We start from the raw sequence: 26,281 nt of genomic DNA, 5'->3' as shown, positions 1-26,281 counted from the left end.
CCCCAGCGCAGACCTCTACTCTGTAGTCTTCATCGCATTCTAACGACAAATTTATTTCAGCAACTTCTTAAATTTTATTTTTCTTATAATGTATGATCGACTCGATAGGTGGCTATAATAAAATGTCATGTCGGTGGCTTTTAACAGAACTTCGGCCGTATGTTTTCAACGACAGTAATACTGGTCCACAATTACAATGTCATCAATGACGAAAGACCTTTTAAGGAATTTAAAGCATTGGATAGTGCCATCTTTGGTAATATTTGTTACATTGCTTATAGTTTTTATACTTATTGAGTAATTTAATCTTTTATTTCAGATGCTGTCAAGACGGACGACTGTAGGGTGAAGGACATCGGAAGTCTTTCAAACATTTAAAGGGTCCCCATTTTCAGAAAGATTGCGTAAAATAACAAAAATGTCATAAATAAGTATATAGATATTAATTATTACAATAGTATTACATAATAGCCTTATTCTTAAATGTTATTTATAAATCTTTTTACAAAATATATATTGATGTAATATATGAAACCAATGAAAAATAGTTATTTCAAAAATTATTTGTGGCATATTTTTAGGAAAAACTATAAAATATCATCATCCTTTTATAGTTTACCAACGAATCGGGTGGTAAATGGGGGGTGTTTAGCTCTAGATTACTGTTACAAATACAAAGTAAAACTGTTCTGTTCCATCGTTCCTATTACTGAGTAAAACACAATATTCAATACTCGGCATCCATAACCCTTACGCATCGGTAATGACGTTGTAATGGGATATCATTATGTTTTCGTTTACTTTGTCATGTGGATTGGGAAGTACTTGACTGCCTATGACACGTCAACGTAAAAGTAATACGGAAAATTGATCGGAAATGTGGAGTAGTTGTCTCGATAAAATCGGTAGGATGTAATCGATTTGGTAATGACGTTTTTTACCACTGGGCGGCTAGTAGGAAATACTTGCTTTTCCTAAAGAAATTATAACCTTTGAAAGAAAAAAGGAAGAGAAACAGAGGTAGCCTGGAGAGAGTTTACGATTGAAAAAAAAAGGAAAAAATTGAATTAAATTGGAAAAAAAAACGAGAAACATTTTTGAAAAAAATAAAAGGAATTAAATTGAATTCAATTTGGAAAAACTGAAAAAGAGACATTGTGAAACAAGAATTTTAATCGCCGAATTGATTTGAAGGTCGTGAATATATTGTTGAAATAAACACAGTCCGATTGTAGCGGATATCGTATACACTGCAATTTCCAGCACTGGAGAAAAAATTTGGGATTCCAAGAGCATTCCTAGGGCGTTATAAAAATTCTTGACCCTAAAAAAAATTATTGAGCTAATTATGAATTACTAAATTAATACATTATTTTGTACTATGGGTCCTTAAACCGTGCGAATATTTTCGCTAGTCCTCCTTGTCGCTTGCTCTCAAATCTCATGATTTCCTTTCTCAAGCTATCCTTCTTTTAAAGTTATGTGATTGGGCATCGAAAGGCCCCTCCACTATCACTGAACAAAGACGGAAACTTCAAGATGGTGGGTTCGTTACACATTCTGCGTTAAAATTTCTTCATAAAAAGTGCGAAACAATTTCGTTGAAATTTCGAAGAGAAATAAAATTGTATCTAATAATGAGCTGTTGAGTTCATACCTGTTTTTTTTTTAATTTTTAATGTATGTCTAGGCTTCTTCTCATTTGGGTGATATGATCTTATGAACCAGAATGAGACAACCAAATTGAAAATTATTAAAAAAAAACTGAAGGTTTAAAATACAGAAAAGTTTCCTTATATCAACGAAATGTGTCTTTGAAATTGCTAATTTTTCATTAAAATAATTAAATTTTTGTTTAGCAATGAAAAGTTTCGTACTATTACCAAAAATGTTCACTGCATTAATGAAACATTTTTGTTGTATCAACGAAAAACTGTCTTTGTGTGTAGTGATGATATTTTCCAAACTTTTTACTACAACCAACTGCAGTTTGGGCAATACATATCTTTCTATCAAACACTACAAAAAAGTACGAAATCTGTTTCATAAAAAGTACTAAACATTTCCATAGAAAGTACAATAAATGTACATACAAGTATGAAAAATAAATTTCGTTAAAAGAACGAAACATTTCGTTTTTTTTTTTTTTTTTAATGAAAATTTTCTTTGGTTGTTAACCAATGAAAAATGTCGTGCTTTAAACGAAAAATTTCGTTCTTTTTACGAAGAGAATTCTTTCGGTATACTGTACAGGGTAAATGCATATAAAAATGTAGTCTTGAATTAGTTTGGGTGCATAAAAAAATTTGAGCAGGCAATAAAATTCAGATCAAAATAGTCAACGGAAGCCAAAATAGGCGTCGTAATTCGACACCCTAATTCCCTGGTCGCGAATATCTATATTTTTATCCCCCATTGGCACGCCACCTAGTTCACAATCTTTTATCGTTTCCTTGTTTAGAGTTTCTAAACTTTGTACACTATCTAACCAAATGCTTTAAGGTTAATTGAGCTGTCGATTTTTTAAATTTAAGTCTTATTTATTATGCAACTAAATATTTGCAACTTACCTTGTGTTTAATGTAAACAGAAACAAGTGAGGAAGTCTAAAGTCGGGCGGAGCCGACTATATTATACCCTGCACCACTTTGTAGATCTAAATTTTCGATACCATATCACATTCGTCAATTGTGTTGGGGGCTATATATATAAATAGGGTTTACATGTGGATAATTTTCAAAAGAGAACTTTCGCTTTAAAAAAAGAGAACATTTTAACTAAAAAAGAGTTTACAATAAAAAAAAATCTTTATTAAATAATGAATAATTTTATTGATGTTAAAATTAAAATAATCATAGTTTCTAATGATAGAAAAAACGAAATAAATATATAATAAAAAAAAAGAATCACATTTTCTTAAAAAATAAACAAAATAAATTCAAAAATACGCTGACAAAAATAAAACAGACATGTTCCTATGATCTCGCCCACAATTGACGACGACAACGTATTGGCGTATTTACGTCGTACGTTCAATTACATATATTTCTAATTTTAACGCCGTACGTCGAAACGTCGCAATTGTGTTCCGGCCTTTGATTTGTCAACAGATTTAACCCAGTAAACAATTAGTGGCGCACACTTGTGGCGAATTTCTACTAAATAAATAAAATTCCATCAATCTAGGATTTTTTTTTTAATAGAGTACATAAAGAGCACTGTTGGACATAAAAATACGGCACCAAAAAGAGAACATGTTCTCTTTAAAAGAGATGTAATGGACAGTCTATATATAAAGGTTTGTCCCAAATACATACATTTAATTATCACTCTTATGGACAGAATTTGATAGATCTATAAACTCAAAATTTAAGTCGGCTAATGCACTAGGGTGGAACACAATGTTAGTAAAAAAATATGGGAAATCTGAAGCAATTTTAAGGAAACTTCGCAAAAGTTTATTTATGATTTATCGCTCGATATATATGTATTAAAGGTTTGGGAAAATCAGATTCATTTTTACTACTTTTCGACTAAGCAGTGGCGATTTTAAAAGGAAAATGTTGGTATTTTGACCATTTTTGTCGAAATTAGAAAAACATATATATGGGAGCTATATCTAAATCTGAACCGATTTCAACCAAATTTGGCACGCATAGCAACAATGCTAATTCTACTCCCTGTGCAAAATTTCAACTAAATCGGAGTTAAAAATTGGTCTCTGTGGCCATATGAGTGTAAATCGGGCGAAAGCTATATAAGGGAGATATATCTAAATCTGAACCGATTTTAACCACGCATAGCTACAATGCTAATTCTACTCCCTGTGCAAAATTTCAACCAAATTGGGGTAAAACTCTGGCTTCTGGGACCGTATTAGTCCATATCGGGCAAAAGATATATATGGGAGCTATATCTAAATATGAACCGATTTCAATAAAATTTGGCAAACTTGACTATAGTACTAATTGTTCTTCTTGTGCAAAATTTTAAGTAAATTAGGGTAAAACTCTGTCTTCTGGGGCCATATAAGTCCATATCGGGCGAATATATATATATATATATATATATATATATATATATATATATATATATATATATATATATATATATGAGAGCTATATCTAAATCTGAACCGATTTCTCCCAAAATCAATAGGGATCTATTCTGAGCCAAAACACATACTTGTGCCAAATTTGAAGTCGATTGGACTAAAACTGCGACCTAGACTTTGATTACAAAAATGTGTTCACGGACAGACGGACATCGCTATATCGACTCAAGAGCCCACTCTGAGCATTTTTGCCAAGGACACCATGTGCCTATCTCGTCTCCTTCTGGGTGTTGCAAACATATGCACTAACTTATAATACCGTGTTCGACAGTGTGGGTATAAAGAGAAATCCATTACTTTTATTAAAACCAAAGGGAAAATTCAATTGCTCTAAGTGAAATATCGAAGCTGAGACGTCCCTCTTGAAAACTTCTGTATGGGTCGGTCTAACCATTGCACCTAGATATCCAAAGGTTTAAAGATATTTGAAATATCAATTCACACATTCGTTAAGATTCTGTAGTAGGCTATCGTTCACTTGGTCGTTTGGTATTTTTTAACAAAAGTGCACAAACTTTACATCATGTGACCAAAGAAAAAGAAACTCTACAAAACTTTTGCAAAAGTTTCTCCTTTTGTTAATTTTTCATCTCTTTTTGGTCGCTCACTTGCTGCAGCTGTCTTGATTGGGGATATGTGGACCGAGTAAATTGTAATGATAAGTCTTATTTTAAGCAGCGATTTGACGTCGATGCTCCTTGGCTTGAGCTGTCATGATTTTCACAAAAATGTTGAAAAGCCAACAACAAAAAAAAGAAGGCAACATGAAGCTGACACCAATACCAACAACCATTCACAGTCGTAGAAAACTTTTCCCTCGCCTTGCCACTTCTTGTTGATGTTAGCCGTAATGGAAGTGTAAAAGAAATTGCCAAAGTTATAGCCAAGAACGAGACCAACTACGGCCAGCAAACCATTTCGAAAGGGGTTATCAAGCCAAGTCGCCGCAAAATGGAGCAGTAGCATTACCACAACGCCAAGAAATAAAGCAAAGTTTTCACAAATAGTTCTCAAAACCAAAACGAATGAGATGAGTATGAGCTTTAAGTAATGAAATTGCAAACTGACATAAGGCAAAATGTCTTCTAGGACAAATCATTGAAAATGTTTGAGGTTGAAACTATGGACGGGAAAGCAAACTGGTCGGTAGTTCAATCACCATGAACTAGCTACGAATGCAATATTAATGTTTCGGTGGAGACAAATTATAATTAAATATAGTTTCATACGCATTTATCGCTCCATCGCTCCATATCTTCTGAATGCGCAAAAGGGAACATCAATCATATCAAACTGCATCATGAATTTGAATTTTTCTTCAAACGATGTCTTTTATTTAACGGGCGCTGAATGATATACTAATTACTGGAGTGTTTCTGTAGGTACTAAACATTTTGAGCAATCTAATTCATATGAGGATTTTATTTTTGAGGAGATCAATTGACATTTAATGAACTTCCAACTTAATAAACGAAATTTTGTTACAAATATAAGTGATGTCTTAGGTTAGGTTAAATGGCAGCCCGATGTATCAGACTCACGTAGACTTTTCAGACCATTGTGATACCGCAGTGGTGAACTTCTCTCTTATCACTGAGTGCTGCCATGTTAAGCTCAATGACAAGGGATCTTATTTTTATAGCCGAGTCCAAACAACGTTCCACATTGAAGTAAAACCACTTACGCCCATTTTCATGAAGCTCCGTTAGTGCTCCGTTAACTAACGAATTTTTCAACCGTATTATGGACATAGATACCATCTAGTGTTAGGATCTTAACTGTAAACCACCCTCCACCATAGGATGGGGGGTATATTAACATTGCCATTCCGTTTGTAATACATCGAAATATTGCTCTAAGACGCCATAAAGTATATATATTCTGGGTCGTGGTGAAATTCTGAGTCGATCTGAGCATGTCCGTCCGCCCGTCCGTCTGTTGAAATCACGCTAACTTCCGAACGAAACAAGCTATCGACTTGAAACTTGGCACAAGTAGTTGTTATTGACGTAGCTCATATGGTATTGCAAATGGGCAATATGGGCCCACTTTTACGATAGCCCCCATATAAACGGACTCCCAAATTTGGCTTTCGGATCCTCTAAGAAAAACAAATTTCATCAGATCCGGCTGATATTTTGTACATGGTGTTAGTATATGGTCTCCGAACCCCTATTTGGGGTGACAGAACCCCTATTTGGAAAAGATCACCGGTGTCCTGTTGTTGCGTTTCGAAAGCTGGTATACGAAAAATTTTATTTTATTTTTTCAATTTGTAAGATGTTCACACAAAAAATTATCATATGATAATTTTGAAAAATTTATCATAAATGATCATAAATTTGAAAATTTTTATAAATTTATGCACTTTTTCATAAAAAAGATGTACACTTACATAATATATTGTTTTCGTAAATACTTTCTATTAGCGTGAGAGAGCCACAACATAAAGTTACTGATAAGTCCCCGGTCTAACAAATATTTTTTTTTTCAAAATTCGTTTTTATTATTCAACATAGTTCCCCTTCAAGAGCGATACAACGATTATAACGACCTTCCAATTTTTTGATACCATTTTGGTAGTACTCCTTCGGTTTTGCCTCAGTTTCGGCGATCACTTCATCGTTCTCAATGACTTGTGGCACGGTGCGTTGTCTTGGTGGAACAACACTTTTGTCTTCTTCATATGGGGCCCTTTTGCCGCAATTTCGACCTTCAAAAGCTCCAATAACGCCATACAATATTCACTGTTGATGGTTTTTCCTTCTTAAGATAATCGATAAAAATTATTCCATGCGCATCCCAAAAAAAAACAGAGGCCATTACTTTGCCAGAGGACTTTTGAGTCTTTCCACGCTTCGGAGACGGTTCACCGGTCGCTGTCCACTTAGCCGACTGTCGATTGGACTCAGGAGTATAGTGATGGAGCCATGTTTCATCCATTGTCACATATCGACGGAAAAACTCGGATGTATTACGAGTTAACAGCTGCAAACACCGCTCAGAATCATCAACACGTTGTTGTTTTTGGTCAAATGCAGCACCCATTTTGTACAGAGCTTCCGCATATCCAAATATTGATGAATGAAATGACCAACACGTTCCTTTGATATTTTTAAGGCCTCTGCTATTTCGATCAACTTCATTTTACGGTCATTCAAAACCATTTTGTGGATTTTTTGATGTTTTCATCGGTAACCACCTCTTTCGGGCGTCCACTGCGTTCACCGCTCTCCGTGCTCATTTCACCACGCCTGAATTTTGCGTGCCCATCAATTATTGTTGATTTCCCTATGGCAGAGTCCGGAAACTCATTATCAAGCCAAGTTTTTGCTTCCACCGTATTTTTTCCCTTCAGAAAACAGTATTTTACCAAAACACGAAATTCCTTTTTTTCCATTTTTTTTTCACAATAACAAAAGTTGCTTCACAAAAGACGCTCTATCTCACAAACTAATTGACTTACAGACGTCAAATTTTGACACGAATCATTTGAAGGTTGGTACTATATAAAAATAACATGCATTTAATACTAGCGACGCCATATATGTGTCAGACCGGGGACTTATCAGCCAACCTGTTACATACTAAGGAAAATTGTCCACTTTCAAAAATGTTTTATTTATCCTAATGAATATGACAGTTATTCCGAGCCAAGAAACGTGAAAATGTATTAAGAATGCATTTAATGTATAATTCTCTTTTAAATTTGCATTTTTCGTATTTGATACAGTGAAACAAATTTTTTTCTAATTAGTTTCTTCTTCTTTTTTCCAAAGTTCTCTGTATATGTCTTAATCGCAACATATGTAAATTTACAAATTCATTATTGACATTAAGTATGCACTATACAACCTTCCATGTAAAAGGAAAAAATTTGCTCGAGTAGTTCCAGTTAGGAACTATTCGATTTTCTTTTGTCTACATTGATACAAAAAATTTCCAATATTTACGAAATTTGTTATTAAAATTGTTATTAAAGTTTGTTATTAAAATTTGATATTAAAATTGGGCCAACGAAACAATTGCATAAATACAATGGAACTCTTCGTTATTTGTTATGATATTTGCATTACATAACGAAACGTTTCATAATATTAATGAGCAATTGTATTGTTTCAATGAATCATTTTCGTTATGTCAATGAATAGCAGGTCAAAATTTAATACAAAATATAATACAACATACGTATCGTTAGATTTTTACCAATCTGATCATATTACTCTACTAGTTTTGTTCGAATTCAAACTAAAATAAATTTCTATAACAAGTCTAGCATTCACTGTTTCTGCAATATTGGTGAAGGTTAAGATATTTTTCCCCATATTGCCGTTGACACGAAGATTTGTTTTTCATAAAATATGAAAGTGATTTTTGTGTAGAACACACTTTTCTATGATACAAAGTTTTTCTCGTTTACTTGGCTAAAAGTATTCCTTTAGCCTGCATGGAGATTAAAGGGTGTTTTGCAGACACTCCTTTTTGCTACTTTACCACAACTATTCAGATAATATTTCATAAATTTTTTTCTATGCTAATGATTATTTGCATTTTTAATGTCAAACATTTTGAACGCAGATTACTCATTCCGAATATGCTTGATGGTTATGTTGCACTTCTGTTCGATGCTAATCTCATTGTCAGTGTCGTTATTCCACAAAGAAGGATTTTGCATTCCTTGTGGATAGTTGGCATAGTATCCGATAGATATAACAGATAAATATAAGAAATTTATGGCATTTTCAAGTAACACACACACAAAATGAAAGTAAACTGTTTTATGGGAAAAAATTAAGTCCTTTGTACAAAAATTGAGTTACGTTGCCATTCATTCTATGAGATCTCCACAATGTGTTTTTAAAACAAAGAATTTGTAATAACCTGGAATCGTTTTAACTACCATTTAGGAACTTTCAACTTTTCATAAAAGAAAAAATAACTAAAATTAAGGAAAAACAAATAAGGAAGGTCTAAAGTCGGGCGGGGCCGACTATATTATACCCTGCACCACTTTGTAGGTCTAAATTTTCGATACCATATCACATCCGTCAAATGTGTTGGGTGCTATATATAAAGGTTTGTCCCAAATATATACATTTAAATATCACTCGATCTGGACAGAATTTGAGAGACTTCTACAAAATCTATAGACTCAACATTTAAGTCGGCTAATGCACTAGGGTGGAACACAATGTTAGTAAAAAAATATGGGAAACGTTTAAATCTGAAGCAATTTTAAGGAAACTTCGAAAAAGTTTATTTATGATTTATCGCTCGATATATGTGTATTAGAAGTTTAGGAAAATTAGAGTCATGTTTACAAATTTTCGACTAAGCAGTGGCGATTTTACAAGGAAAATTTTGGTATTTTGACCATTTTTGTCGAAATCAGAAAAACATATATGTGGGAGCTATATCTAAATCTGAACCGATTTCAACAAATAGCAACAATGCTAATTCTACTCCCTGTGCAAAATTTCAACTAAATCGGAGTTAAAAATTGGCCTCTGTGGTCATATGAGTGTCAATCGGGCGAAAGCTATATATGGGAGATATATCTAAATCTGAACCGATTTCAACCAAATTTGGCACGCATAGCTACAATGCTAATTCTACTCCCTGTGCAAAATTTCAACTAAATCGGAGCAAAAAATTGACCTCTGTGGTCATATGAGTGTAAATCGGGCGAAAGATATATATGGGAGCTATATCTAAATCTGAACCGATTTCAATAAAATTTGGCACACTTGACGACAGTACTTATTGTTCTTCTCATGCAAAATTTTAAGCAAATTAGGGTAAAACTCTGGCTTCTGGGGCCACATAAGTCCATATCGGGCGAAATATATATATGGGAGCTATATCTAAATCTGAACCGATTTCTTCCAAAAACAATAGGGATCTTTTCTGAGTCAAAACACATACTTGTGCCAAATTTGAATTCGATTGGACTAAAATTGCGACCTAGACTTTGATTACAAAAATGTGTTCACGGACAGACGGGCAGACGGACAGACGGACATCGCTATATCGACTCAGGAGCCCACCCTGAGCATTTTTGCCAAAGACACCATGTGTCTATCTCGTCTCTTTCTGGGTGTTGCAAACATATGCACTAACTTATAATACCCTGTTCCACAGTGTGGAGCAGGGTATAAAAATTATTGGATTTATTATCCGTATGTACTACTTTTCAGAATTGTATGAAAATTTTCTACTGCTTTAGTTTACATTAAACTGCAATTTTTATACACATCACCATAGGATGGTAATGGAGCTACAATAAGTTCGTCATACCGTTTGTAACACATCGAAATATGTATTTCCGACTATATAAAATACGTTATTGATCAGGGGGAAATTCTAACAGGAAACATAGGTATCAATTTGTCTGGCCGTCTGTCTGCTGTAATCACGCTACGTCCTTCAATAATGAAGCCATTGTACTGATATTAAGTTCTTCTTCGATATTGCTCCCATAAAGATCGATCTCCCAAATTGACTTATTGGAGAGATGGAAGCCGCAATTTTTATAGGATTTTCCTGAAATTGGAAATCCAGAAGTATTTTAGGTCCACAAAGAACTGTGCTAAATTATACATAGGGAAGCCGCACTTTTATGCGATTTGCATAAAATTTGAAATGCACAATTATTTTAGGTTCATTTTAGGTGGAGCTGTGTTCAATTTGTTATATATCGGTCCATGTTTTGATATAGCTCCCATATAGATCGATCTCCCGATTTGAATTCTTGAGGGTATTGAAGCCGCAATTTTCATCAGTTTTACTTTAAATTGGAAATATAGAAGTATTTAGGCTCTTATGAATCTGTGCTAAGTTTGGTATATATCCATCCATGGTTTGATATAGACCCCATATAAACTGATCTCCCTATTTAAATTCTTGGGAGCTTGGACGCCGCAATTTTCATCTGATTTGCTGGAAAATTTAAAATTAAAAGTTTTCATGCTTGTAGGGAACTGTGTTTAATTTGGTATATATTGGTCCAAGTTTTGATATAGCCCTGCTACTTGGGGGCATTAAAGACGCAATTTTACTCCGATGTTAGTCAAATTTGAAATCTAGAAGTGTTTTAGGTTCATAAAGGCTCTGTGGTAAATTTAGCATATAGCTGCCCATTGTTCCCAAGACGTCAGATATCACTCCTGATATCTGCTTTAACGGGTCGCTGCCTGCTAGGCGATTTTGCAAAAACTATTGGCGCAAAGTATAATGACTACTGTATAAGCTGTCATGATGCAGAGGTAAAGGAATCAATTAAACACCTCTTGTGTAAGTGTCTTGCATTTTTTTATAAGGCGTAAGCGAATTTTAGGGGCATATAGCTTTGGATTACTGGCGGACCAAGGAAACGTCAACTTAAGCAGTCTGCTAATGTTTTGGGAACAATCTGGTTAGTTCAACAAAAGAAAATAATCGAGGTTAAAGCTAGAAGTGCCCATATGTAATAGGTACTTTTAGTTAATGCGGTATCACAATGGACTGTATAGTCTACGTGAGCCTGAAACTAAATCGGGCTGGCACTTTAACCTAACTTACAGTCGCACAGAGTATAACAAATTTAGTATATATTGGATCGTGTTTTAATATTGCTCCCACATAGACCGATATCCCAACTTGAGTGTATGGAAGCCGTAATTTTGTTTAAAATCTGGAGGTGTTTAAGATGCAACATACACAGAAAAAAATTTCCGTAGCTAAACTAACGCTAAATTTAACTGATTGGAAAAAAAATATTTGTTTGTAGTTAAATTTTATTATTTTTATGGAAATTTTCCACAGCTTAATGAAATCTTACTTTTTTTAAGTATGTCTCAAAAATTTTATGAACTAAACGTGAGTATAAAGTTCAATGACCGTACACATAAGTTCAATATGAACTAACGCAAAAGAAAATTTTCGTACGATTCCCAATAATAGTAAGAATGAACTTCTGTATGGTTAAAATGGTTATGATTTGGCGCCAATGAATTTCGTCTTTACTTTTAGTTAATTTTTTCTTCTATGAGATGACGTAATTTCGTGAACAGCAGTTAAAATGTACAACAGTGCATTAAAATGTCCTGGTTTTATCAACGCTTTGTGGAAATCTCAAAATGTGGAGTAAAATTTATTTCAATTTTCGTGCGAGGTAGTTCATTCTTCCTATAAAACAGTTCCCTTTTTTTCGGTGTAAGCTATGCCAAATATAGTTTATATCGATCAATCTTCCGGTATAACTCATTTATAGACTCGTTCGACTTCTAGAACCTGATTGGGCATTTAAATGACATTAACCCCCATTTTCATAAAGCTCCGTTAGTGTTCCATTAACTAACCAACTTTTAGACCGTATTATGGACAAAACTGTCATCTTGCCTTTATATTCCATATGCCAGTTAGGAACTTAACTGACGAAAATTTTTCAATTAAATTTAACCGGAGAGAATTATTTATTTTCTGTTAACTGGCAGTTAAAGCCTAACGGAGCTACATGAAAATGGCCGTAAATATGGTTACTGTTTTGATTGTCATTTTGATATAGCTTCCATATCGACTGGTTAAAATTATCCACTTCGAGAAATATTTAAATGCTTAAATCTACAGAATGTAGGTCTGAGATTGTATGAAAGGTGATATTTGCATTCTATTATCTTGAACGCTTAGATAGAAATTTAAGACTCCTTTTAAAAATTAAACTAAAAACATTCCTTCAAATCAAAAATCTTATGTTACAAATTCCACATTGAACTTTGGAAACCGTATCATCATTATGTGGCAAAATTTTCCCGCTTTCAACAACGTTTGTGGAATATGAATTAGTTCATTTGAAGTATAATTTAGCTCATTTTGTGGAATATAATTTAGATCATTTCATTCCTGCTATGGAACAGTTTAATTTTTTTTTGTGTATGTACCTACAATTTACTACACACCGATAGCCGAATTTGCACCATTTTTATTCGCAGGCAAATTCATGATATTACGAGAAGATGTTTTTAATGAAAATTATTTTATGTATTCCATAGTGATATATTTACTTGCGATATATGTTATATATTGTTTTGTTTTGCTGGGATATTATTACAATTATATACGAGCTTTCCTGGACAAAAAATATGAAGAAATGATTGATTATGTTACCAAAAAGAAAATACCAGATACAAATCTATACATGTTTCAAATCTGTCGAAAGTGGATTTCCATAGCCTTTAGTATAGATCTAGCGAGGGAAGATGGATGATCTGTTTCATGAATTCTAATTTCGACTGGGTAACGCATATGAGAATTGACAGAAGGATTTTGTATTATATCTTCATATAACTTCAAATCCCTTTAGTCTTATTGCAAAAGTATGCATTTGAAATTTATTGACAACTATAATGGTCAAATGCATCAAATGCATTATTTTGCATGTACTTCCAATATTGTTCTTCTTGAAATAGATAATTATATTGTTATTTTAAAAATCATTTTTACTATTTATAAAATACGGAAAGGACACAATGTGCCTTGATAATTTTTTATTTATTTAATTTTTTTAATTAAATCTCATATATTCTCTTTGTAAAATAAAAAAAAAACAAAGATCTCAGAAGTGATTAAAACTTATTTCAATGCTTCGTACTTTTCTGTATGGCCAATATAAATATTTTGCACTATTAATTTACAATAAAACTTATATAGCAGAAAATCGGTAAAGCTCTTAGTTTAAAATATTCTCTCTTTTGAGAAAATATACACATCGCTTGAAATGACATTTCATCATGATGTGGCACATTTGCCAAGAAATACAATCTTGTGAAGTGAATGGCCGTCAGGCATTTGTGAGAAGAGAACTAAAGCAAAAACAAAATGACTTCGAAAGCAAGCAAAACTGAAAAATAAAACAAAAGCGATGAAAGGCAGCAAATAAAATTTTGATTTATGAAAAATGGCAGTGTATATAAAAGGCAAATTCTATTAGGACACTACAAAATATAAAGGGAACAGAATTCTAGCACAAAGAGAAAACATACACTATTCACAACAACAACAACAACAAAAACAAAAACAAGAACAACAATAATTGCTACGGCTACTTGGCAAAGGCAGCAAGCAGTCGTTAACACAAATGATAAACGACCTCGCAATTACAGGCATCGTACTGCAAAAGAACTACGACACAATTCTGTTTATACGCACACACACACACACATATACACTGGTCCATGCATATATACACAAAAGAGGAGAGAGAGAGAGTGAGCAAAAAAAACTGACATAGCCTTTACGTAAAGCCCTAAAGGACTGAGTGGCCGAGTTCAGTGTTACTAAACTTCAATTGTCAGACTCAAACACACACCCACACACACATCCATGTGCACTCATTCAGATACACGCACTAAACTACTCAAAGGCTTAGAAAAAGAAATCAAAAGAAGACTTGAAAGAGATTTCATTATTTTATGTCAGCCCATTGAAGACTACGTAGCTTTGTCCGTATTCAAATTAAACGAAACCCGAAACAAAAAGCTGTAGACGATTTCAAAATTATCAAAAAAGTGGAACAAATTCAATATACTTGAGATCTGTATTTAATGTCAACTATTTTGACAGCTCTTTACAGTTGGAGTTGGAAATTTCGTCCTAATGCAAAGCTTATTCAAATCGTCCTTTTTTATACCCACCACCATAGAATGGTGACGGGGTATAATAAGTTTGTCATTCCGTTTGTAACGCATCGAAATATCGATTTCCGACTATATAAAGTATATATATTCTTGATCAGGGAGAAATTCTAAGACGATATAAGCATGTCCGTCTGTCTGTCTGTCTGGCTGTCTGTTGTAATCACGCTACAGCATTCAATAATGGAGCTATCGTCCTGAAATTTGGCACAGAATCGTCTTTTGTCTGCGCGCAGGTCAAGTTCGAAGATGGGCTATATCGGGCCATGGTTTGGTATAGCCCCCATATAAACCGACCTCCCGATTTGGGGTCTTTCGCTTATAGAAACCGTAGTTTTCATCCAATTTGCGCGAAATTGAAAATCTAGAGGTATTTTGGGACCTTGAAGAGGTGTGCCAAAAATGGTGAGTGTCGGTCCATGTTTTGGTATAGCCCCAATATAAACCGACCTCCCGATTTTATTTCTTGGGCTTATAGAAACCGTAGTTTTTATCCAATTTGCCTGAAATTGAAAATCTAGAGGTATTTTTGGGCCATAAAGAGGTGTGCCGAAAACGGTTAGTATCGGTCGGTATTTTAGTATAGCCCCCATAAGAACGATTTCCCGATTTAACTCCTTAGGTTTCTAGAAACCGTAGTTTTTATCCGATTTGCCTGAAATTGTAAATATTCTCGTATTTAAGGCTCACAAAAACGTGTATCGGATTAAGTTTTTATCGGTCCATTTGGTAATGCCTCCATATAGACCAATTTCACTTCTTGTGAGTATAGAAGGCGCACCGATCATGAAAATTGCTTGAAACTCAATGTAAAATTTCCAGATTTTATTTTTCGGGTGAAAATCTACAGATTTAAAATTTCAAATCAAGACGTTATTTTATAATTTTCTTGCACACTTACAAGAGATTTTAATGATTCCTCTAAAACTCAAACAAAAATGGTTCTTATAAATCCAGAATCTGATATAGTCCTCATAGGTGAAATCTTTAAATGTATCTTCGGGAAGTGTCCTCAAGTCCTCAAGCCCTCCTGAAATTTCAAAGGAAATCCTAATATTTGGTTCATGGTGGTGGGTATTTAAGATTCGGCCCGGCCGAACTTACTGCTGTATATACTTGTTTCTACAACAGCTTGTCAGTAATAGAGTGATTGGCAAATTATCGAGTGAATTTGGGTTTCTTATGAACTTCATTGCCAACTGTGGTAAATGATCAATTTTTGTTTTTTGCTTTGGTGGAAATTGACTTCATCGGTGTGCTATGTTTTTCGTAGTACACAAAAAATGATGGTGCGTTTCCACAAAGTCTTGAAGTTCAAATATGAGGTGGCTAACGATTTACCCAATGTTTTTTTTTGTGGATTGTCAGCTTAACTTAGCTTCCTTCGTTCTATATCGTCTTCGTAAAAGTAAATTGCTTAAATTCTCGTTTAATGACTTGCTCGTCTGGATTTGTAAAAGTGGACTATAATAGACTTAATGTTCGCCTCAGTATGACACTCAAGGACACCCAAACGAAATTAACTGGCAACACATAAACAGACTGATTTTGATGATGTATTAGAGGATAAAAGATTCAAAAAAAAATGAAAATGTGTTTGTTCTTTTAAATAGATTTCACATCGGTTGAAATAATCTCACCCAATACATTTTTTATGAAAAAAATATACAATAAAAAAATATTGTTATTATCTGCTAGAAAATCCCGACAAATAATAAAAATTAGGAAAATGTTTAAAATCGCTAAAGCATACAATTTTAAATCTTCTATTAGAAATGGCGTTGACGACATATCGTGGGTTAATTCTCACGTATTCTAAAAATATATTTTACTGCAAATAATGTCGAACCAAATCAAAACAATGCTCGTATGGCAGATTCAAAAAAGTCGAATATGTTTTTTTAAATCAACATAAAATGCATTCCTTTGTTTGGTTTCTATTGTGAAAAATCACCATTCAAATGGCACATAAAAGAGCTCACTGATGGAAGTTGAAACTCTGGACATGGATAAAAACAATTGGGCTGCAATTTGTGAGTAGACGAGGTGGAAAACCAATGGGGGGAAATGTCATTTAAGTAAATTTTTCAATTTGCCAGCAACAGGAGTCATTCCAATTAATCGCGTAAAATGACGCAAACTCATTGTTTATAACTTTCAGATTGTCAAGCGCACCAATACAAAACATTCCCCCACATACACTCACACACACACAATCGTTTTGACATACTCCCACAACCACACACAAACACAAATATACAAACACCAACTATTATTGCTGCTATAGCCACCAACTGCACAATGTAACTATTTGATGTGAATGGGGGCTCATATCTTAGGGTGGAACGAGTGAAAACAGGAAAAACAATATACAAATTTATCCACAAAATTTTATTTACGAACTTATTTCGTAATTTATTTATTTTAGAGCTTCTATTCTATTTTCTTTCATCTTATTTTTTTTTTACATATTTCAAGTCGCTACATGTTGTTGTCCTTAAATTTCGCTCCTACTTAATGTAAGTACTATATCGAACAGTGTGTAGGGTAGGGCACATGAATGAAACGAATTTGTTTTTAGCTGTCAATTAGCGCCTCTGTCATGTGGGATTATAATGACATGGACAGTCGAGTCTTGATTGTAGCTCAAAGCGAACCACGGTATATGAATAAATGAACTGACATACACACGGCAACTCATTGACATTCCCTCAAAACCAAATATAAAATCGACAATGCCCTGTCCTCTGCCCGGTGCAGTGGCAATGAACGAGTATTTGTTTTGGTTTACTGACAATTCACGCAAACCCCTGGTGAACAATGGCAACCAACTCTTTTCGCTATCATGGGTGAGTGTGTATGTATGTGTGCATACATACACAAACTGCTTTGCAACTGTTTGAACGGTTAAGGTTGTGATGCGCTACTGAACAAATTTTTAATTATATTTTCGTGATTGCTTCTGTTGTCAATGTTGGATGTGATGTTGTGCTTTATTGAATCAAAAATTAGCAACATTTATAATTGAATCCAACCAGCTGGTTATCCGTTAATTTCTCCCACTACCGCCATCGACTATCATTTCCATACACCTAAGGAAAAAAAATGTTCGATTAGCAGCATGGGAAATTGCATGTGGTTTCTTGCTGTTAATGCAAGTAAAGTACTCCGCTATTATGTGGTAGGATGTTGATTTGGAGCCAATGTGGACCATCTACATGTACAACTAGTGTGATCAAAATCCGTGTTTTTAAGTCGAAGTTTCTCGGTTTTAAATAGCAGTAGCTCCGTTAGTCTTTAGCTGCCAGTTAACAGAACGTAAGTTGCATATATCCTCTCTCCGGTTCACTTTAATTAAAAATTGTTTCTTTAATTTTACAATTATTAATCGAGCTTAATGGACAATTTTAGATTAAGGAACTTTTTATTAATGACTCATTGAATAGAAAACGCCAGATACAAATCTACACACGCCTATACTGTACATGTTTCGGTTCGGGCGAATGAACCTTTCCACAGTCTTCAGTATAGATCAATTTTTTTTAAGATATTGACTACAGAAAATTTAGTTAACATTTTATTTTTATGGCAAAATTTGCTAAAATTTTGTTTCTATAGAAAATTTTCTTTAGAAAAGAAAATTTGTTTCTATTACAAATTTCATAAAAAATTTATTTCTACAGAAAATTTTGGTTAAAATTTTATTTCTATTGACGATTTTGTCAAAATTTTATTTCTATCGAAAATTTAGTCAAAATTTTGTTTATATAGAAAAATTTGCTAAGCTTTTGTTTCCATAGAAAATTTTCATAAGAAAAGAAAGTTTATTCCTGTGGAAAATTTTGTCAAAATTTTATTTTTATAGAAAACTTTATCAAAATTATATTTTTATAGATAATTTTGCCAAAATTGTATTTTTATAGAAGATATTGTCAAAATTTTATTTCTATAGAAAATTTTGTCAAACTTTTATTTTTATATACAATGTTGTCAAAACTTTATTTCCGTAGATAATTTAGTGAAAATTTAATTTTTTTAGAAAAAATTACTAAAATTTGTTTCTATAGAAAATTGTGTCAAGTAGAAAAAATCTAAATTAAAACAAGTACATACAGCACTAAGTTAGACCGGGCCGAATCTTAAATACATGAACCAAATATTAGGGTTTCCTTTGAAATTTCAGGAGGGCTTGAGGACTTGACGACACTTCCCGAAGATTAATTTAAAGGTTTCACCTATGAGGACTATATAAGATTCTGGATTTATAAGAACCATTTTTGTTTTAGAGGAATCATTAACATCTCTTGTAAGTGTGCAAGTAAATTATAAAATAACGCCTTGATTTGAAATCTTAAATCTGTAGAAGTAAAATCTGGAAATTTTACATTGAGTTTCAAGTTTCAATTTTGATGATCAGTGCGCCTTCTACACCCTCAAGAAGTGAAGTCGGTCTATATGGAGGCATTACCAAATGGACCAATAGAAACCGATACACGTTTTTATGAGCCTATAATATCAGAATATTTACAATTTCAGACAAATCAGATAAAAACTGCGGTTTCTAGAAACCAAAGGAGTTAAATCGGGAGATCGTTCTTATGGGGGCTATACAAAAATATGGACCGATACTCACCGTTTTCGGCACACCTCTTTATGGTCATAAAATCCCTCTAGATTTTCAATTTCAGACAAATTGGATAAAAACTACGGTTTCTATAAGCCCAAGACCCCAAATCGGGAGGTCGTTTTATATGGGGACCATACCAAACCTTGGACCAATACTCACAATTTTTAACACACGTATTTGTGGTCCTACAATACCTCTAGATTTCCAATTTCAGGGAAATTGAATAAAAACGGCGGTTTCTATAAGACCAAGAAGTAAAATCGGGAGATCTGTCTATATGGGGGCTATACCAAAACATAAACCAATACTCACCATTTTTGGCACACCTCTTTATGGTCATAAAATACCTCTAGATTTCAAATTTCAGGCAAATTGGATAAAAACTACGATTTCTATAAGCCCAAGACCCCAAATCAGGAGGTCCGTTTATATGGGGACTATATCAAAACCTGGACCGATATAGCCCATCTCCGAACTTGACCTGCCTGCAGACAAAAGACGAGTTTGTGCAAAATTTCAGCACGATTGCTTCATTATTGAAGACTGTAGCGTGATTACAACAGACAGACAGACAGACAGGCGGACATCGTTATATCGTCTTAGAATTTCTCCCTGATCAAGAATATATATACTTTATATAGTCGGAAATCGGTATTTCGATGTGTTACAAACGGAATGACAAACTTATTATACCCCCGTCGCCATTCTATGGTGGTGGGTATAAAAAGTGCTCCAGAAGTTGTAATTTTGAATGACCCCAAGTCATGTCCCAAATTTTAAAATTACCCCGTCAATTACAAATCAATTTTAAAGTTGCCGAACCTTCCAAACTTCGACTACTATAGAATATTCAGAATACCCAACACCAAAAAAAAAAAGAAAATTTCTCAATTAAATTTTTCTTTGGCTGTATCTTTACATTGGACTGCTCTTCAATCGTCATTGCCAGGAAGACTCTATGGTGTTAGCAGTTGAAGAGCAAAAATTATTTGAAATGTCCAATTCGTTTCCAATTGCCATAGCGTACGTATTAGTGTCACGAGACTACTGACAATCATGCAAAATTCAATTCAATAAAACAAAATTTTTTTGGCTGTCTAAAGATAGGCGAAAAATTGCTGGGACGTGCTAGTTTCTCTATGTGACCATTTTTGGTTTCGATGACATTAAATATGGGAAATTATACAAGGCATGTGCGTCCATCATCTCTTGAAAACTAATCGCATTGACAGGCCATACTTTGCGATTAGCGAGTAATTTATACGTCACGCCTCCCCTCAAGCATTATTTGTCCTCATTAGAGTCGGAGTAGGCACCGAGGCAGCAAGCCAGCAGGTTGGCATGGTCAGCTGCCAGAGTGAATTATGAATAATGAAAGAACATATTTGGGTATTTTGGTGTTATTTTCGTTGGTGACACTGCTCAACAGGCAACAGGATTTGTAATGTTTAGTATTGGAAGATGGGTGTGTGTGTGAATGATAATGTGTGAGTATGGGGATTTGCATTCATGTACTTGTATTCATGGCTTATACATCACTAATACATCTACCACAACTAATACTATAGTCATTCGCTTGCTCGCTCATATTCTAGTGCCAAATGCCATGGGGAATGTGGAGGGGAAATGCGTATGCCCCCTTGCTGTGTCTGACAGCATACAATGGATTTCCCATTTTATGCTGTATTCTATGACCTATAAATCAAATGCTTGTTGTTTTTCCCGGGAGGAGTTCTTTTTATGATGTTGGACGCGTTAATTGATTTATGCACCAATGCAATTAGGCATTTTTGTTTTAGAAGCATGCCAGAATACATTTTCTATGTGTGACACCGTGTGAGTTATATATGGTAGCAACTATGTGATTGAGGACAAGAGTCTCTAAATGAATGCGGATACATTTCTGTCAGTTAGTTTCATTCATGGCAAGCCTACTGTGTTTTGTCATACAAAAAAAAAACTCCTCTTTAGCATTTAATACCCCGAGGAAAACAATGAAATGAATGGCAAAAAAGTTTGTTGTTGCAAACTTTAAAATGGTATTGATATTGAGGTTTTTCTAGACAGCATTAAAGGTTTAAGGCTACGAGCGTTTATGGTGAAATTACCTATGGAAAGAAATGTTCTTCATGTCAATCAAAATAGTCTTCTTTTAAAGTCAATTGTCCATGGTACATCCAGAGAAGGATGTTATTTGACTATGTTTGACGCGAAAACAAATTTTTTCCGTAAAATTGTTCAACGTTCCGCATCCAAAAATATTATTTTGCTCTAGGAGGTGATCGTCCGCGTGTAGGCAATAAAAAAGGGAGTCCAACAAAATATCGTCTGTTAGATTCTCATGAAATAATATTGGAATCTTCACTTTATAATTTTAGGTCATAGGGAATTAGAACTACGGCTTATTGATGCTCAAGAAATCAAGTCAGATGATAATTTTTCTTGGGGCTATATTATAATATAAAGCAAGTAGTCATTATTCTCGCTACATTACCAGAGGTTTAAGAATAATGGGTTAACTATAACAATAAATATAGGGTACCAGTGACTGAATACGAAACACATCCTAAACCCAAGTTAGTGTTCTGATGCGTTTGATCTGTGTTTAAAAGGATTTTTTGAGGAATCCTGATTTTGTTTTTGTTATAATATTTTTTATAGTTTTTTTTTCAGATAAAAAAATCATCATTTAAATACATGATGCCAATAAAAAGTGGCCTTTTTTAAAACATGCGCTATGAATATGGGCCGCATGAAAATGATCTTCAAACCCTAAATGGAGTAGGACCAGACTAAATTATATTGAAAACAACAACACAAAATTTGTGTGCAGTTTGGAGTCTATCCTTGTTTTTTTTTTGGCCCATTTGTGAAAATAAACCCCAATACGAGTATTTCAAATGAAGATGAACCCCAAATTCGTTTTTTCGACTGTGCTTTCGCTTTCTACATGGACGGGGTTCTAGGTGGGCTAACGCGATTGCAAAGTGGTATAAGCGGCATGAAGCAATTCCAAACTAATAAAAGTTGAGGGCCTTCGGCCAGGGTATACGGCTTTCTTCTATGGGTAAATTAAAAGTTGGGCTGACGCGATTCCAAAGTGGCCTTTGGCTGACGTTTACGACTTTCTTCTATGTGTAAATTAAAACGTGGACTGACGCAAATATAACATGCCAGCAAAAAAAATCTTCCAAAAAAGTAATTTGGATACCTAATTTGTGATCCGGAAACAGTGCAAACTTCGATTATCACCAATGAATTTTACATGGGCTTGTCATAGTTAGGACGGAAGTACCAGTTTTGGATTCTTTGCATTGATTTAGAAGTTGTGCCTTGGATGTTCATTTGGATGAAGAAAATAAAACTAAAAACCAAAAATTGTTCTCCAATTTCACTTCTTACTTTTATCAGTATTTTTTGTTACACTTTTTTTCTTATTATATAATTTTTACAAATTTTTGTTTCTTGGTGTTTGTAGTTTAAAATTAAGAAGTTTATTATAATGTATGTATTTATAAAATGCTAAATGTTAACTAAACTAATTAATAATAATAATAATATATAGATCAAATAACCCTCTGAAGAAGCAATTCAGTGAAAATTGCGAAATATCAGGAATAATGGATTAAAAATAAAAAATAAAGGAAACGAAGATCTTAAGCTTGAAAAACTATTGACTTTTATTGACTTTTATTTTTACAAATTGAAAGACTTCTTCGCTTCCACCAGGGGTTGAACCTGGGTCTGTTGGCTCCCTAACAGAACGCTTTAGCACACTCAGCCACAAACGCCATTGAGCACGATGCATCAAAACTTCTATTAAAATGTTTATGATATGAACCTAATATGGCACCATGGCATAAGATTCCAACTACTTTGTGAGATGTTCACGCTGGTTCAACTCCTACCAGCGGCAATTTGTTTACCAAATATTTTTCTAAAATTTTTTGCGTTGTTACACATCATTTTTATCGACACTGGTTCATGTCCCTGTGGGTTTGAAATTTATTTTTTTTTAAATCTTATTATTTTTTATACTTTTTTTATTGATTTTCTATTGTTTGTGAAATTTAATTGTCCAAAATTTAAATGTTCACTTAAAATAGCCTAATTGCGTACATTCTAATACCTGTCCAAAAGGGCTGCAATGGACGTGGAAAAAATCGATGGGGGATCCTGGGATGCACTTTAAAATAAATGTTTGTAGAACAAATTCCAATTAGTCTGCTGGGCTGACTTATGCGATTTTAATACTCATTTACTGACGTACCAAAAATTTATATTATTTGCATAATGAGTAACACATACATATTCCATTTTGCATCCGATAGGGTTCATTTTCACACAATGGTGCAAATAGTAAATTTTTGATTACCGGTAAGAAAGAATCACTAGTGCTTACCCAGTTTTTGCTGGGTTATACAGGGTCACCTCATATTTGAGACTGTTTTAATTTGGTTTTGGCCCATTTTCATATCGTCATTTTTTAACTTCTTTTTGTTATTTGGTGAGCAGGTTGGTGGGGAGAGAGCTTCAACATTTATAGCAATATTAAGGATTGCTCTAAGCATCTGTAAAAAGATGTGCTTTAGCCAACATCCTGTCTTTCTGACTATTTTTAACAACTTATTAAGCTGTAGTATTAAATCATATACAAATTACAACAATTTAATTCTTTTATATGATTTTTTTTTTTAATTCTGCAAAATTAAGTTACCCATGTAAACCACATTAAATCACCACCCAAAATTATTTTGCTTCCGCTTCCTTGAGCCAGATATAATGCCATTGGGACAAGATAAAGAATTGTTGTCTTTAGCTTTGTGGAATTTCCATTGCTTGTTTTATGTATAGAGTAATTGTAATTAAGACAATTTATGACATAAGATAAAATAAGCTATAAAAAGATTTGAAAAAAAAAAATATCAGAGAATATTTGTGGATTTGTTTATCTCACATGCTGAGGGCAGACACTTCTTTAAAGCCCAGACGTAACACCGCGAAAGACAAAGACATGCTTAGGAATAACTTCTAGCATCGACAGGCTTTTTTCGGAAAATTGTTAACATAAATCAAATTGTGGCTTTCAAGGGAACTGGTGTACCAAGTATCAAGACTTATGTTCCTCAAGGAAAAGGTTATTATGTCGTTCCACTATAGCCCTAAAACTCTAAAACGTTTTAGGTCTTTCTCTACCCTTAACCATATTTCAAAGTTGTTTTTCACCTTTTGTCGTTGTTGTCGCCCTATCCATCGTAATAAATGTTAATCAAATCATTTAACGCCGGATATAAAAATAAGTCGGCTAAAATCTATGCACAGAGTAGAATGAATGCCATTGAATGGATGAAAAACAGCAAGGAGCTTCCCCCATTCACAAAAAGCCATGACCCCATCATCATCCAACTTCCCAATACCATAGACCGTAACAAACATCTACATGCCTGAATACACATACACACACACATACATCGACATTTTTCAGATTTTTATTGTTTTTGCCCTTTCGTCTTTGTAACATTTTTCCTTTTCTGGGTTGTTCACACCGAGGACAATAGACGACCAGTAACATTCGAATAACTCTAGGTAAATGGATGATGTATGAGACAATACACAGCAAAGGTGAAAAGTCGAAAATACAACAACAAAAAAGAGTAAATACATTTGAATAAAGAACTAAAAGGTTAATTGGCTGGCAAACCCAGTATGACCCAGTGCACGAAAAATAGAAATTTTGAAATTTAAAGAGAACTAAAATGCAATTCAGTGGCTAATATCTTACATTGTAAAGCGAATTAAAAGGAATGAAGTAGAAACCCACAATTAAATTCAAAAAAAACCAACACCCATTTGTCATATTTTTTGGGGAGTAACTTCATTTTTTTGTAGCAAATTCAAATGTCTAAAATTAAAAAGAATCCCAATTTTCTTTTTGGAACTGCATTTCGTTTTCAAGTGGGGTTTATTTTCGCGTTCTGGGATTTGTCAATGAAAACAACTATACACAGTTTGTTTATTCAGAATAGAATTTTTTGCGTGGTCAGCCTTTGGTCAGGGCTTAAAAAGTTCTCCTATGAATTGGTTCCAAAGGGGGCTAATGCGAAGAAATTCGTACCCAGTAACACAGTAATCTTTCCATTAAAATGTAATATTCTTTTGCATCACATAGCATTAATATTCCCACGTCAAAAGTGAAAATGATTTTTTTTTTATTTTGAGGTTTTGATACCTCAGTTACTTTTTTGTGGACGTATTTCATTTGAGTTCTGGGGCTCATATTCCTGGGACCTATTTTCATACCGAAATATCAGATATCTTTACTTTTGTAAAATGTTTCTAGTATACATACCAAACCATAGTACTACAGTGTTGTGAAAAAGACTTACCTAAAACGAAATTAAAGTTATTATTATTTTTTTTATATAAACGATTATATTAATATAATTTATTTATAAATCTGTTTTCTACTATAATATCACCAAAAAAACAAGTATAAACGGCCGTAAGTTCGGCCAGGCCGAAGCTTATGTACCCTCAACCATGGATTGCGTAGAAACTTCTACTGAAGACTGTCGTCCACAATCGAATTACTTGGGTTGCGGTAACACTTGCCGATGGCAATGTATCTTGAAACTTCCTAACACCGTAATATATACCACATAGTCCATACGTGGTATATATTAAACTAAATAAGGCCGATTAAATACGTATATAATTAAGTTTAAAGTTTCTATAGAAATAAAATTTTGTCAAAATAAAATTTTGACATTTTCTATAGAAGTAAAATTTGGAAAAAAAAAATCTATAGAAATAAAATTTTGACAAAATTTTCTATAGAAATAAAATTTTAACAAAATTTTCTATAGAAAT

At 33.7% G+C, this 26,281-nt stretch overlaps 1 protein-coding gene and 1 long non-coding RNA gene across 12 annotated transcripts in view; one reads left to right on the top strand and one right to left on the bottom strand.

The window, feature by feature from the left end:
- The window catches only part of mmd (disintegrin and metalloproteinase domain-containing protein mind-meld), a 575,647-nt gene that overhangs the window by 489,765 nt on the left and 59,601 nt on the right, over nucleotides 1–26,281 (bottom strand). The window lies entirely within an intron of this gene.
- On the top strand, nucleotides 115–545 carry LOC142228026 (uncharacterized). Its single transcript, XR_012720046.1, has 2 exons — nucleotides 115–256; nucleotides 320–545. It is a non-coding gene; the product is annotated as an uncharacterized LOC142228026 (long non-coding RNA).

The sequence above is a fragment of the Haematobia irritans genome, chromosome 3 (assembly GCF_050003625.1).
Source record: "Haematobia irritans isolate KBUSLIRL chromosome 3, ASM5000362v1, whole genome shotgun sequence".
NCBI classification, from domain to species: domain Eukaryota; kingdom Metazoa; phylum Arthropoda; class Insecta; order Diptera; family Muscidae; genus Haematobia; species Haematobia irritans.
This window is presented reverse-complemented; position numbering and strand designations above follow the sequence as displayed.